General features: G+C 40.5%; 1 long non-coding RNA gene across 3 annotated transcripts in view; it reads left to right on the forward strand.

Annotated features, from left to right (window-relative positions):
• The first annotated feature begins 5,370 nt into the window (after nucleotides 1-5,370).
• The window catches only part of LOC123572931 (uncharacterized), a 32,070-nt gene continuing 22,915 nt past the window's right edge, over nucleotides 5,371-14,525 (forward strand). For all 3 annotated transcript variants that reach the window (XR_010586109.2, XR_012434473.1, XR_012434474.1), the window contains exon 1: nucleotides 5,371-5,624. This is a non-coding gene — a long non-coding RNA (uncharacterized lncRNA). The remainder of the gene's footprint in view (nucleotides 5,625-14,525) is intronic.

Here is a 14,525-nt window from a genome sequence, read left to right on the forward strand (position 1 = left end):
TGTATAAAATGTCAAATATTTTACAAAAACATATTTACATTTTAGTATGTGCACATGTAAAATATATAACATAAACAAATACTGAAGAGTAAGAATGTTCATCCAGAAAGGCAAAAAAATGTAAACCAAATGAATAAATATGCTGCTAGAAAAATATTTGTAAAAGGAATACATCTAAATATTTTTAAGAATGAGAAACTAGTGGAAATTACAACAATAAAATATATGAGAAAACCTATGAATTAATATATTTCTATAATTACATAATAATCAAAATATTAATTAGTTGGTGTATTTGTTTCCCAAGTCTATTGTGACAAATGATCACAAACTGGGTACCTTATCAGAAATTTATCCTATCACAGCCTGGAGGCCAGAAGTCTGTGATCAAGGTGTTGGCAGGGCTGCACAGTCCCTTTGGTTCTAGAGGAGAATCCATGCCTTGTTTCTTCCAGCTTCTGAAAACTCAAGCATATTAGCTGAAAACCAAGTGAACAAAAGGAGAGTTTCTTCATTCATTCCTACAATTCTTTCAACAAATGCTCATTGAGAGTCTGCCATTCCAGTCACAGGGAATAGATGGAGAGCTCGTGCACGTTTCCTTCACTCATGGAGCTCATATTCAGAGAAGGTGTTTGGCAGGATGGGGAAGGCAGAAAGGAGACAAAAAATTAATAAACAGGTAAAGAAATTCTAATAAACTTATAATAAAAGTAAACTCTATGCAGAAATAGAGCATTGTGATAGTCAATTTTAAGTTAAATATTTCAAATAAATGATAATCCATTATAACATTTCAGACATAGAAATATTTGATAGAATTTACCAGTGAAGTCATCTTGGCCTCCAACTTCAAAAGAAATATAGTCTTTTTTTTTTTTTTTTTTTTTTTGAGATGGAGTCTCGCTCTGTCACCTAGGCTGGAGTGCAGTGGCACGATCTCGGCTCACTGCAAACTCCGCATCCCAAGTTCACGCCATTCTCCTGCCTCAACCTCCCAAGTAGCTGGGACTACAGGTGCCCGCCACCACATCCGGCTAATTTTTTTTGTATTTTTAGTACAGATGGGGTTTCACCATGTTAGCCAGGATGGTCTCGATCTCCTGACCTCGTGATCCACCTGCCTTGGCCTTCCAAAGTGCCGGGATTACAGGCATGAGCCACCACACCTGGCCGAGAAATATAGTCTTTAGCAAGACAAAATGCCATAAATATTTAAGAAAAAACTAATATTGAACTTAAACTCTTTAAGAAAACTAGGAACATATCTCAATTCATTTTATGAGGCTCAAATTAGCCTGATACAAAAAGCAGGAAAAGGAATTAGAAGAAAGAAAAAATGATAGACCAATATCCCTTATGAACATCCTGAACACAGTATTAATGTACTGAATTTAACAGTATATAAAAAAGATAATACACATGGTCAGATGGGGCTTATCCCAGGAACTCCAGGTTGGATTAACATTTGAAAAATCAATCAGTGTAATTCATGATATTAAAAAGAAAAAAACCCCATAAGGTCATATCGAAAAATGGAGGGACACATTTGAAAAATTAGAACTATAAGCACACTAAGAAAATAAAGGAACTTCCTTTTCCTGATAAAGGGTATCTGCAAAATACCTATAGTCAGAGTTACCCTTTATGGTGAAAGACCCCATCATTTCCATCTAAGTTAGGAGAAAAGGAAGGGCTATCTCTCTCAGCACTTTTCTTTAATATTGTTCTGGAGGTTTAATTGCTTGATAAGGCAATAAAGGGAAACAAAGGGCATACATATTGTAAAGGAAGAAGGAAAACTGTCTTTATTCACAGACAACATGATTGTATATACATTAAATCCTAAGCAATCTATACAAAAAGCTATAGCAACCAACACTGAAATTTAGCAGTGCTTCAGGGTACAAGGTCAATATAGAAAACTCAAGTGGACCATCTATATATAATTGTAGTGTACCATAGACAAATGAAATTTTAAAAATGACACTTAAAACATCCTAAACCATTACATATTTAGGGCTGAATTTGACAAAATATGTGCAAGACCTATACATTCAAAACTACAAAATGTTGATGAGATAAATTAAAGAAAGTCTAAACAAATGGAGAGAAATAGCATGTTCCTGAACTGGGAGACTCAATATTGTTAAGATGTTAACTCTTGTCAAACTGATGTATAAACTCAATACTAGGTTGTGTCACAGACACAAACCTAGTAGGCATTTTTGTTGAAATTGATGAGAGGATTCTGAAACGTATCATATGCATAGGGCACAGAGTAGCCAAAACAATGGAAAAAAGAAGTAGAAAGCTGGATAACTCACCTCTGATTTTAGGACTTACTATAAAATTACATTAATCAAGACTGTGCTACTGCAGTAAGGACAGACAGTTAAATAAATAGAACGGATTTGATAGTCCAGAGATAGACCCACACATATACGGGCAACTGATTTTTAACAAAGCCACCAAAGCAATTCAATGGACAAAAGCAAAGTATTTTCAACAAGTGGTGCTAGGACAACTAGATATTCACACAGAAAACTTAATTCTAAATGAATCATAGTCATAAATGTGAAAGTTCAAACTAGAAAACTTTTAGATAAAAACACTGGAGACGATCTTTGCCTATAATAAATTTTCATATACATGGAATCATACAGTGCAGATTATTTTATATGTGTCATCTTTTGCTTGGCCTAAGGCTTTGGAGATTCTTTCATGTTGTTGGTGTGTCATAGACCATTCCTTTTTATTGCTGAGTAATATACCATCGTGTGATGTTCTGCTATCTGTTTATCTGTTCATGTGTTGAAAGACACTTGGGAGAAGTGTATTAATTGTAAAGGCATGTGAAAGAACTTCCTGGTGTAGTGCAAACAATCTATATCTTGATAATGATGACTGATACATGGATATATGTATTTAAGTAAATTGTAGCTCAACACATTGAGTAGAAATTTTCTCATATGTATGTGAATCGAGAGAAACAGCTCTTCTAGTCTTACCCTCAACACCCTAGACTAAATAAAGATTCTCTGGGCTGGAGGAGAAGAAAGAGAGGAGCTGAATGAAGTAAGAAGAGTGGACTTAAGGCCTGGGCTGGTGTGCACCTGTCTCCTGTCCCGCAGATCAGGCCAGGGCCCCAGTGAAATATCAGGATCTGATAATAACTGGTATCGTTTCCTTATTTCCTGAAACATGTCCTCGGGAGGTGGGGAATTTTACTCTCCCGCCCACACTGGCGTGGTAAAAATTATAAAAAATAAATTCATGGGTTTCTTAAGCAAGGGATAGAGATCCCAAAGTCATAAAACTCCGGAAGTGCAAAACCTGAAAGTTTTTTCTTGTGTCTAAGAGTGAAGATGATCAGGTAGTGAGAGTCATGGCTGGCCTGGCGGGGTCTGGAGGCTGGGTGAGGGGAGACACCAGCAGGTGAAGCACAAGCTCCATGACCTGGGCCTAGAGGGGACTGCATACCTCAGCAGATGGCAGCCTGGAGAGGGAAAGGAGCATGAGAGAGGAGTGGAGAGCCTCACCCGGTTTTAAGCTAAACATGCAAGAATGATAGATCCTCATCCTATGTGTGTTGGACTGGTTTTCACAACCTCATTGCCAAGGAGCTACAAGTGTAGCACACTTGCAGAGTCAAAGTAAGGGGCAAGTTCAGCTCATTAAATGATTACCTGGCACTGGGCACAGTGGCTCACATCTGTAATCTCAGCACTTTGGGAGGCAGAGGCAGGTGGATCACCTGAGATCAGGAGTTCCAGACCAGCCTGACCAACATGGTGAAACCCCATCTCTACTAAAAATACAGAAATTAGCTGCGTATAGTGGTGCATGCCTGTAATTTCAGCTACTTGGGAGGCTGAGGCAGGAGAATCACTTGAACCCAGGAGGCGGAGGTTGCAGTGAGCTGAGATTGTACCACTGCACTCTAGACTGGTAGACAGAGTGAGATTTTGTCTGGAAAAAAAAAAAAAAAGATTGCCTGGGTTTCCCCAAACAGTGCTTTAAACCCTTATGATGATTGTAAGGAACATGGCTGAGCTGCAGCCACGTAGGCATAGGCTACATCCTGTATGACTCAGCGGGATTGTAGCACAGGCACACAGTCCTGTGTATAATGTAAACACAGCTATGTAGCCATAACATGGAGAGGCTCATCGCCTGGCTTGGAGCCACTATTGTTTGTGAGGTGCATAAATGCAGCACCGACAGTGTGAGTGAGCTGCTGAAGAAAGCCATGTCTCATCTATCTGCTGTCTCTTGAGTATTCTTCCATCTCCCTGCCCCCTGTCCACCTGCTCCTCTTGGACCTCAGCTGGGGCTCAAACCTAAAAATGATCAAAATGGAAAAAAATAGAAAGAAAAATTCTAAACTTAAAGATGCAAGGTAATTGCATTTGCCTCTTGTAGAATATTGTAAAATTTTGACAGATATGAAATTTGAGACAATGGTTCTAGAATCATATGTCTGTCCCAAATTTGTGTAGAACTTGAAAGTGACAAACAGCTTTCAAATCCATTGTCACAGACCCTTTAGATCTTTTCCTTTGTCACCAAACCCTCCAGATCTTTTTCTGCCTCCTCTGCCTGATCTTCATCTCCTTCCACTTAGATGACAGCAAGAGCCCCCACCAGGCTCCTCCACCCACAGTTTCACCTGCAATGTGGGTTGCACCTGCTGCACCTGGCCCTGACCCCAGAGGACCCTGGAGGACACAGAATTAGTGCTACACTGTAGAGAGCGTGTGGAGGGCAAAGAGCTCTGACTCAATCAAGGCCCCACTCTGATTAGCTTGATGCACACATATGTGTGCATGTATGTGCAAGTGTGTGTGTCCAGGGAGTGGTAGGAGGTATTGGGAAAGGAACTCAGGCCCATTGAGCTCTGAGACACCCACTCTTAAGTGTTTTCCTGAGCTGGTGGGAACCTCTGCAGGAGACCCAGGGCAGAGGGCCCCAGGCAGGAAGACCTAAGGGGGAAACAAACAAACAAACAAACAAACAAACAAAATCTAAAAGAAGGTCACTGACTTATCCAGAGCTATTCACCTCAGAGATTTCGTGGGAGAGAATCCGCATTTTACAGACACGGAATCTGAGTTCGCTCGAGCGTGTAGCATGCTGAGACGGTCAGTGGGCAGGCAGAATGCCCTCCTGGGACCCTTGTGGGCTCAGCTTCTACCAGATTCTTCTTATGTCCTAAGTCTTGGGTCCAAGGAAAGAAGGTACAGGTATTCCCCGGAAGAGTAAACAGAATAGATTCTGGAAGCAATTGGGACTTCCCAGGGCTGTTTCCTCTAACCGGGCCACAGACTACTCCATTCCCTGACAGCGACTTCCGGTTTCACATTTCCTGGACTCCTCCCAGAGCCCTGTTCCCGCATAGCAATGAGCACCAGGCTCCACCTGGAAGAGGCAACCCTTCTCAGGATTGGGGACCACGGACTGATTGAGGACCTTCCTCTGGAGTTTCTATTCCTGGGGATTCAACCTGGGCTCCCCACAGGACTGAAGGCCCACTTACACAGTACTGCCTGCAGCCTTGCGGGGTCTGAGACTGGCTATTCGTGGAGGCCGAGAAACGTGGACTACACCTTCATCGTCTGCTGGTAAGGGAGGACTCCCCTGTCACACAGCAAAGAGTAAGTCAGGAGGGCAAGAGAATAGAGTGTGGAAAGGTGTTCTGGCGACACTGCAGAGAAGAGGCAGGGAAGAATCAGAAACAACAGGTGGCTGAAGATGAGTGCACGCGTGTGCACGCTGGCGGCAATAGCAGCCTTTGGCCAGCAGGGGGCAGGGGCAGCCTGTCCATCACCCCGGAGCGTAATTAGACGGCTCAATTTGGCGGTGCACCCTTAGAGCCCCTCTGAAGTGCTATGCACGCAGCACCCTGGTTCTGCTTCCTGTCCTCCAGGACAGCGGCACGTGCAGTAGAAGGAGCGCTGGGCTGGGCGACCTGGGCTCCTGATGCCACAAATTCACTGGGGAGAACCTTAAGGGAATCAAAGGGGATAGTGGCAACCGCTTCACAAGCATATTGTGAAAATTAGATTAGTCATTCTCAGACTCCTCTGCACGCTGGGATCATCTAGGGAGCTTCAGAAATGCAGATGCCTGATGCCACCTCAGTGTGCCTAATTTAATTGATCCGGGTGTGGCCTGGGCTTTGGCATTTTAAAAAATATTCCTCAGGTAATTCTAAGGTGCAGAGAAGTTTGGGAATTCCAGGGTCAGATACTCCTGTGGCCAGCTACTGTAAACTCTTAAGTCACAAACGTGCTTTTACTCTTTTGCCTGAGGTCCCTTCTTTTCTACCTTATTTCCATATAATTGAAATTCGATCCCATCTCTCTATCTGATAGCTCATGTATAACCTCTTTAAAATGGAAAATGCAGATTTGTCTCACAGTCTGAACTCAAACCATTCAAACATTTATTCCCACGAACTGTAGAAAGTTTGCCCAAAATTCACGATCTGATTAAAAAAATCCACTATGACAAACGTTTGCAAACACCAAAGAAGACGGTCAAGGTGCAGTGAGTGCAAGAGAGAGTGGAGGGTCCCTGGCTGTGGCGCCTCTGCCGTTCCCCATTGGAAAGAGTTCTGGATTTCTCACTGTGTAGTTCTGTCAGGCACCTGGGGGCGCGACAAACTCAGGTCTAATTTAGATAAAATTTTAGCTTTAACTCAGTATTCCATGGTTATTTACATCACACTCCATGGTTGTTACACTGTAGAAGGGAAATGTAATTTGTGTGCAATACCACGTGTGCTGCACACGAACTCATGAACTAACAAGACTGTTCAACGTTAAATAATGTGGTATTTGGCATTTGGGGGGATTACTGTTGTGTGTACTTTTTGGAGCATGTTATAGAAGTGTGTAAGAGGTTGCAGTAATAAGTGGGGACGTTGGTTGGGGGTAGATGGCCTGGGAACACTTTACTGTGGTTCCTATGTGTGGTAATTAATTCAGGCTCACGCTAGCTGAACATCACCATATGCCACACACTGGCATAGACACAACCTTACCCCTAGAGGGTATATAGGTCTTTTTGACCTCAAACCAACTTTGGGAGTGTCCAAAAGGGTCCCTGGAATATCTCAAAAGAATTTATCTTCTCTTCTTATAAAAAGAGACATGTTAAACTAATGAGGCTTATTTGATATGTTAAATTGCATGAGAAGCAATGCCAAATAATGGGTTATTGGGAGAACCCACCCCCAATATTTCATCGTAGGCTTTTTCTATTTTACATAAGTGTTGACCGGCTGAGAAATAAAGAGGAAGAGCACAAAGAGAGGAATTTTACAGCTGGGTGGCTGGGAGTGATGTAACATATTGGTAGGACCATGATGCCCACCTGACCTGCAAAACCACAAGTTTTTATTAAGGATTTCAAAAGGGGAGGGGCTGTAAAATCAGAGAATAGGTCACAAAGATCACATGCTTCAAAAGGCAAAAAGGAGAACAAAGATCACATGCTTCTGAGGAAACAGGACAAGGGCAAAATCAGAAACTCCTGATAAGGGTCCAACAAAGATCACAAGGCAAAGGGCAAAGCAAAGATCACAAGGCAAAGGGCAAAAGCAGAATTACTGATAAGGGTCTATGTTCAGCAGTGCACATGTTGTCTTGATAAACATCTTAAACAACAGAGGGTTTGAGAGCAGAGAACCGGTCTGACCTCAAATTTACTAGGGTGGGGTTTTTCCCACCCTAGTAAGCCTGAGGGTACTGCAGGAGACCAGGGCATCTCTCAGTCCTTATCTCAACCACATAGAACAGACATTCCCAGAGCGACTGTTTATAGACCTCCCCTCAGGAATGAATTCCTTTCCCAGGGTCTTAATATTAATATTCCTTGCTAGGAAAAGAATTTAGCAATATCTCTCCTACTTGCATGTCCGTTTATAGGCTCTCTGCAAGCAGGAAAATATGGCTCTATTTTGCCGGACCCCGCAAGCAGTCAGACCTTATGGTTGTTTTCCCTTGTTCCCTGAAAATCGCTGTTATTCTGTTCTTTTTCAAGGTGCACTGATTTCATATTGTTCAAACACACATGTTTTACAATCAATTTGTACAGTTAACACAATTATAGTGGTCCTGAGGTAATGTACATCCTAGCTTACAAAGATAACAGGATTAAGAGATTAAAGTAAGACAGGTGTAAGAAATTATAAGAGTATTATTTGGGAACTGATAAATGTCCAAGAAATCTTCACAATTTATGTTCCTCTGCCATGGCTCCAGCTGGTCCCTCCATTCAGAGTCCCTGACTTCCTGCAACAATGGGTGATGCTGAACCTTCTTTAAGTTATGTTTGTTATTGATGAGTGTTCCAGAAATTCTGTAAAATTCTTAGAAATCTGATATGTACTAGTATAATGTTATCATCCATAATTTTAATTATTATGTTAAAATGTTGTATGTTACCAAAGCAACGAAATTCCCTTGTCAGTTGCATGACACAGAATTGTGAGATTCATGACAAAGGCTGATGAGTACAGGTTTCTGATAACTTTAAGATCATACTATAAGGCTAGGTAAGAATTTCCAGACCTCTAATGGAAAAGCAATGTATTATAAATCTGCTAACCCAAGATCAAGCAAAACAAAAATTAATTATGTGAGACTAAATTAACTGATGAGAATAATTATAATTGTTATAACTTTTCATTTGAAACTTTACTGGTTCTTTAATGTCTTGCTTTCTAGATTTAGGAAAACTTTTTTCTATAACTTAAAACAATTTGGTAAAATATACTTTTGTAAATGAAAACATTTTTTTCTCCCTACCTGATCACCCCATAGTTTGGAAGCATTTATTGAATATTCTTATTTTCATGGCAATATACGTGTTTGCATAGGTTCAATAAGAATCTTTTCTTATAACAAGACACAACTGGGTAAGTCCTTGACTTAGCCTCTTAGCCTAGAGAGGTTTTTAAAGGTCTAATCTGAGACTCCTTGTTACCAAATAATAAAAACAAATAATAAAATGAACAAATAACTAAAACTGACTTATACAAAGTCAATAAAGCCCCTTGGATATTACCAAAACTTTGACTAAAATGATGTATTTTAAAAATATGCATACATAGAATCACTTTTCTTGTTACACTTATGTAAATAATGAGATCAAGTTTAATAAGACTACTGATTTTGCACAAAAAGAAGAGTTAACCATGATTATTTTTGGAAAAATTTGGAATGACCATAAAAAAGATTGTATTTCAGTAGAAAACTATAGCACCCATCATCAATTCTGGTCTTTGTTATGTCCTTGTGAATTGGACTGAATCCTAAAATTTTCGAGAGTCATTAGAAACTAAAACTGCCTGTTTCCAAAGTCCTGCCAGCTGAAATTGGATGACTTCAAATTCAGAAAAATTACTACAGCAGCCCATGTATGGAAAATTTTCATGCCTGCTGCTATGTAGGTCACTTGGAGAATTCACTGGAACACCTGATGACATTACCAGAGACATTCAAACTGCAAGCCAGGAAAATCCATCAGGTTGCAATTGCCATCCTCATTCCACCACCAAAAATGCTTCACACTCAAATTTAGAAATCTTGACTGGCTGCTTTCTGGACTTAAAGACTAAGATCGTAATTTGTTCCTCATATTAACCTTTTTCTTTCTTTTGTTTTCATGGAATTCTACCTTGAATTCCCTTCAAGCAATACAATCTGAAATAAACAATTTAACCTCAGTAGTACTCCAAAATAGAAGTCCTTGATATCTTAGCAACTTAACAAGGAGGCTCTTATTTGTAAAAAAAAATATTGTTTCTATTAATAAATTTGAAATTGTTGAGCCCAATTTAAAGGATCTTAAGGAACAAATATGTCTTTTATCAGACAGGTGTCGCCTCCTCCACTGATTTATTTTATTGGTGAAATATTGGCTCCTGGGAATCTCTGTTCCAGGGAATTTAAAAATCCTTGGCTATTATTCTCTTTATAGGCATTTTGTTTACCGTCCTAGTATATCTTATCCTGTCAAGGATTTCACTGCTTTCTGGAAGGCACTCACACATCAAATGACTGCCATCATCATTAATTAACTTGAAGAACTCAACAACCCTACCACTGAAGCCCATGATGCGGGTAATCATGCCATGTAACCTTATATCTCAATACAACTGTTAAGGATAACAGTCACTGGAACTATTTCACTAGTGGTAACCGACAGGAATGCTATCACCTTCTTAGCTTGCTGAGAGGGTGACCAAAAGCGGGGGGATTGTTAAGGTAAATTAAAATGGAGACCAGACCTGAAGAATCCCAGAGAGGACAAAAGCAGTTACGATTTGTAAGTGACCTAAACCTTGCTTGATTTGCAAACATAAACAAACTTAACTTGAGCTATTTCTTGTGAATGCCTATATTTTAAGAAAAAAAAGCACAACTTAAGCTCAACCAATCAGAAGTTACTACTTATACAAACTTAGATAACAAGGGACCTTTCAACCTGATAGACCAAAAAAGGCAATTGTGTAACTGTAACCAATTAAACACTTTGCTTTACTTCTGTGTCTGTCTTATAAAAGTCTCCTCTTTGTGTTCTTCACTGGAGCTCCCAAACTATTTCTGGTTTGGAGCTGCTCAGTTCATAAACTGTTGATGCTTGAAAAAACAAAAAACCCACCAAAATGCTTTAAAATTTTACTGTGCCTCAGTTTATCTTTTTTAACAGTTCAAAAAAGATTAAAATAAATGATAATTATATTCTGTCCTGGAGAAGCAGGGAAAAGGTCATTCTTATGCATTGTTGGAGGGGAATAATTGATAGCCTTTTCTCGGAGAGCAGTGATGTAATGAATTAAAAGTCAGAACAAGAAAAACAAACAAGCAAAAGCACATGTTTTGGAACCAGCAGTTCTAAGTTTTGTTTTGTTTTTTTTCTCAGCAAGTGTTTTGTTGAGCATCTTTCTAAAATGTCATGCCTGTGGCCTTTTGTTGCCCTGTATGGATGCACTGCCTCCACCAGTTGGTGCACAGCTGTCTCTTCCCCATGATTCTGGGGCTTCTCTTTGTCTCTCCTACACCATTTTCCTGGTTCTTGGGTCTTTGTTTACTCCTTTATACTGGTGGAACCCATCCTTGAGTAACTACAGGAGAAAGGGGGAATGGAAAATACATTTGGACAATTTTTATATTTAAAAATGAGTGTTTTACCATGACAGTTTGACTGATATAAAATTCTGAGTTGGAAACAATTTGTCCTCAGGATTTCAAAGGCATTGCTCTGTTACCTTCTTGATCCCATTGTTGTTGAAAAGTCAGGAGCAATTATGATAACTATGGTAGTATGTGATCTGTTGTCTTCACTTTATCAGCATTTTCTTTTTGTTCCCCGTGTCCTGGAATGTCTCAGGGATGAGCCTTGGAGTTTGTCTATTTCCATCCATTTGCTCCTCACAGTGAGTGGCATTTTCAATCTAGAAATTCACAGGAAAATTTATTGAATTAGTTCATGCATGATTTTCCCCTCTCTGTTTTCTATGTTCTCTCTTTCTAAAACTCCTTTTATTCAAGCATTCACCTCCTGGACAGTTGTCTTTTTCTTTTTTTCTTTTTCTCTCCCATTTCTCTGTTGTTCTCATTCTCTCTCTGCCTCCCTCTCCCCCTCCCTCTGCATCTCTCCTTCTCTTTTACTTTATTTTCTGGGGAGATTTCCTCACTTTTATATTTCAATCATTCCATTGAAGTTTTAATTCCTGCTATCATATGTATTTTTAAGTTTCCAAGGGTTGTTTTGGAAACAGCCCTTGGAAAAAAAGTTTTCTCTTTTTATTTATGGTTCATTGGGTGGTCTCTGTTTCTTCCCGGTTGCCTTCACTATTCTCTGTTTAGTTTCTTCTTTCTCTCTTTCACTTGAGAACTTTTTCTCAGGCCTGGTAACAAAATTCTAAAGATAATTGGATATGCTGTGAGCCCACAGTGGGGCTGGTGCCCTGGGAGCTTCACAGGAGGATGACTCCTTGGCCATTTGCTTAAGGAAGTGCCTTGTCAATATCGTTCAGCCTTCTCTCTTGGGTTGCTCAGGATCCCCAGGAAAGACTCACCCCATCTCTTGTCTGGAGGAAGAAGATCTGGCTGCCAACTTTCTGGAATCCAAATAGGAGAAGAGGGCTGGGGTGTTTCTCAGCTTCTGGTACATGTTCTTCTCATAATCCCTTGGTTTTCAGGACGTTGTCACCATCCTCACCTATACCTATTGCCCACCCCTTCCCTACCACACCCAGAAGCCCACCCTTCTTTGCAACCTCTCTAAGGCATTCATTCCCAGTTGTCTGCCAAGGTCGGTCAAGGTCGCTCATCTGCAGAAAGTGGCAAGGGGATCTGGGTTCCTTGTTTATTCTTAAACAACTTTATAGTATTTCTTCTTAATTGGACTCCCCTAAACCACCCCCACTTTCTCAGCCATCTTGGCGATACTGTTGTGTAAATAAGATTTAACTTCTGCCTTCCTCAACTCTGATGAAAGGTTCTGTTTTCTCACTTCTAAGTCATTGCCCACTTACTTATATTTTTTTTCAGCTCCCCAAATTTTCTTGCTATTTTACCTTCTAGTTTCCGTCATTCCTATGTTTCTTGCATTTCTTTATGCTCATTTTTGTGGATTTTAGGAGGGAACAGAAATAAAGGTGTATGTTCCATCTGCCATCTTTACCTGAGAATCTGAATGTTGATCTTAGATTACAGAATCTATGATCATAAATAAAATGGGCTGATCACCCATTATTCTCATTTGGTCCTCATGTGGTTTTGGTATCAATATTGTTCTAGCCACAGAAATTATATGAGCAGCTTTCCCCCTCTTTTCTATTTCCTGGAATATATTGTATGAATTAAGAAATATCTATACCTTGAAAATTCTTCTGTGCCTGAAGTTGCCCTCCCCTCACCTCTCTAGTGCCTGAGATGGTTATATGATTGGATATTGATTTTTGAATTGTTGTTGCTTTAATCAAGCTTTTAATCTCAACACCAATTTTAATATTTTATATCTTCCCAGAAATGTATCCATTTTAAGTTATTCAATATATTAGTGTACGATTATTCACAATATTATTATTGTGAAAATCTCTTTTGGATGTCCGGGTATTTCTCATTTGTTCTCTTTTCTCTTTTTCTTTTGAGACAGAGTCTTGCTCTGTCACCCAGGCTGGAGTGCAGTGGCGCGATCTTGGCTCACTGCAACCTCCTCCGTCTCCTGGGTTCAAGCGATTCTCCCACTTCAGCCTCTGAGTAGCTGGGATTGCAGGCGTGTGTCACCACACCTGCCTGATTTTTTGTGTTTTTAGTAGATACAGGGTTTCACCATGTTGGCCAGGCTGATCTCAAATTTCCGACCTCAAGTGATCCACCCGCCTCGTCCTCCCAAAGTGCTGGGATTACAGGCGTGAGCCAATGTGCCTGACCTGTTCTCTTTGTTTTCTCTTTGCACTTTTAAACTTTTCTCTCAATTAGTCTTGCTACAGGTTTGTATATCTTGTTCTTTTTTTTTTTTCCAAGAGCAGTATTTTATTTTGTTTCTTCTTCACTCCCTCTTCTCTCTTTCACACATATATTTCTCTATTTATTTGATTTCTACCTATCTTAACTAGGATAATCTTAGCTCCTTTAACAGTATAGTTCCAAATCTCAGACAGTAAACGTTGATTTCTTACTCATCTAATGAGTGGTGACTCCGCAGGACCATTCAGGGGCCCAGGCTTTCTGTCCTGTGGCTCTGCTGTCCTCCAGGTCTTCAGAGTTCTTTGCCTCCAGGAGTGGATGAGAAAAGAGGAAGTATGGCACATGGGAGTGTTTATAGGCCAGGTCTGGAACAGGTCTGGAACAGTGCCCATCACTTCTGCCTTCACTGCATGGGCTAAGATGGGGTCTACCTGAATGTCTAGGAAGAGAAGAAAATAGGTATTTGTGAGCACCTTGTGGCTCTGCCTCTCTGCCTTCATTTCTGTCTTTTCTGATTCTTGGCTGCAAAGCTGCACATGTGCTGCGCAGGACTCAGGGAGGCTGAGTAGGAGGAGCTACAGGCAGGTGCTGCCCATGTCAGCAAGGTAAGTTGAGCAACAATGCGCCTGACAGACCCTTGCACCTACACCAACCTTCAGAACATCACACCTGCCGCTTCACCTCTGCCTTCCAAATCTCATGCAAGTTTCTCTTGCAAACCCAATACAGAGCCATAGAGGGAAGTGGGTCCTCAGAAATGCAGTACCAGCTTATCTAAGTTGCTGTAGCACAAACCCTGTGCACCTTCTCTTTCTCCACCACCCTTTCCCTCTGTAGCAGTTGTCCCCATGTGATGTATGGCTCACTTTTTTGTCTCCATCCCTCCATGAGAATGGAAGCTTTATGAGGACAGGGACTTTGTTTACCTTGTATTCTCATATCCCCAGTCCTAGAACAGTGCTTGATGTATAGCAGTAGGTAATAAGTATTTCCTAAACTGGAATTAATTGAGTATTTATTTAGTGTGTACCAGGC

Source organism: Macaca fascicularis, chromosome 4 (genome assembly GCF_037993035.2).
Source record: "Macaca fascicularis isolate 582-1 chromosome 4, T2T-MFA8v1.1".
NCBI lineage: Eukaryota > Metazoa > Chordata > Mammalia > Primates > Cercopithecidae > Macaca > Macaca fascicularis.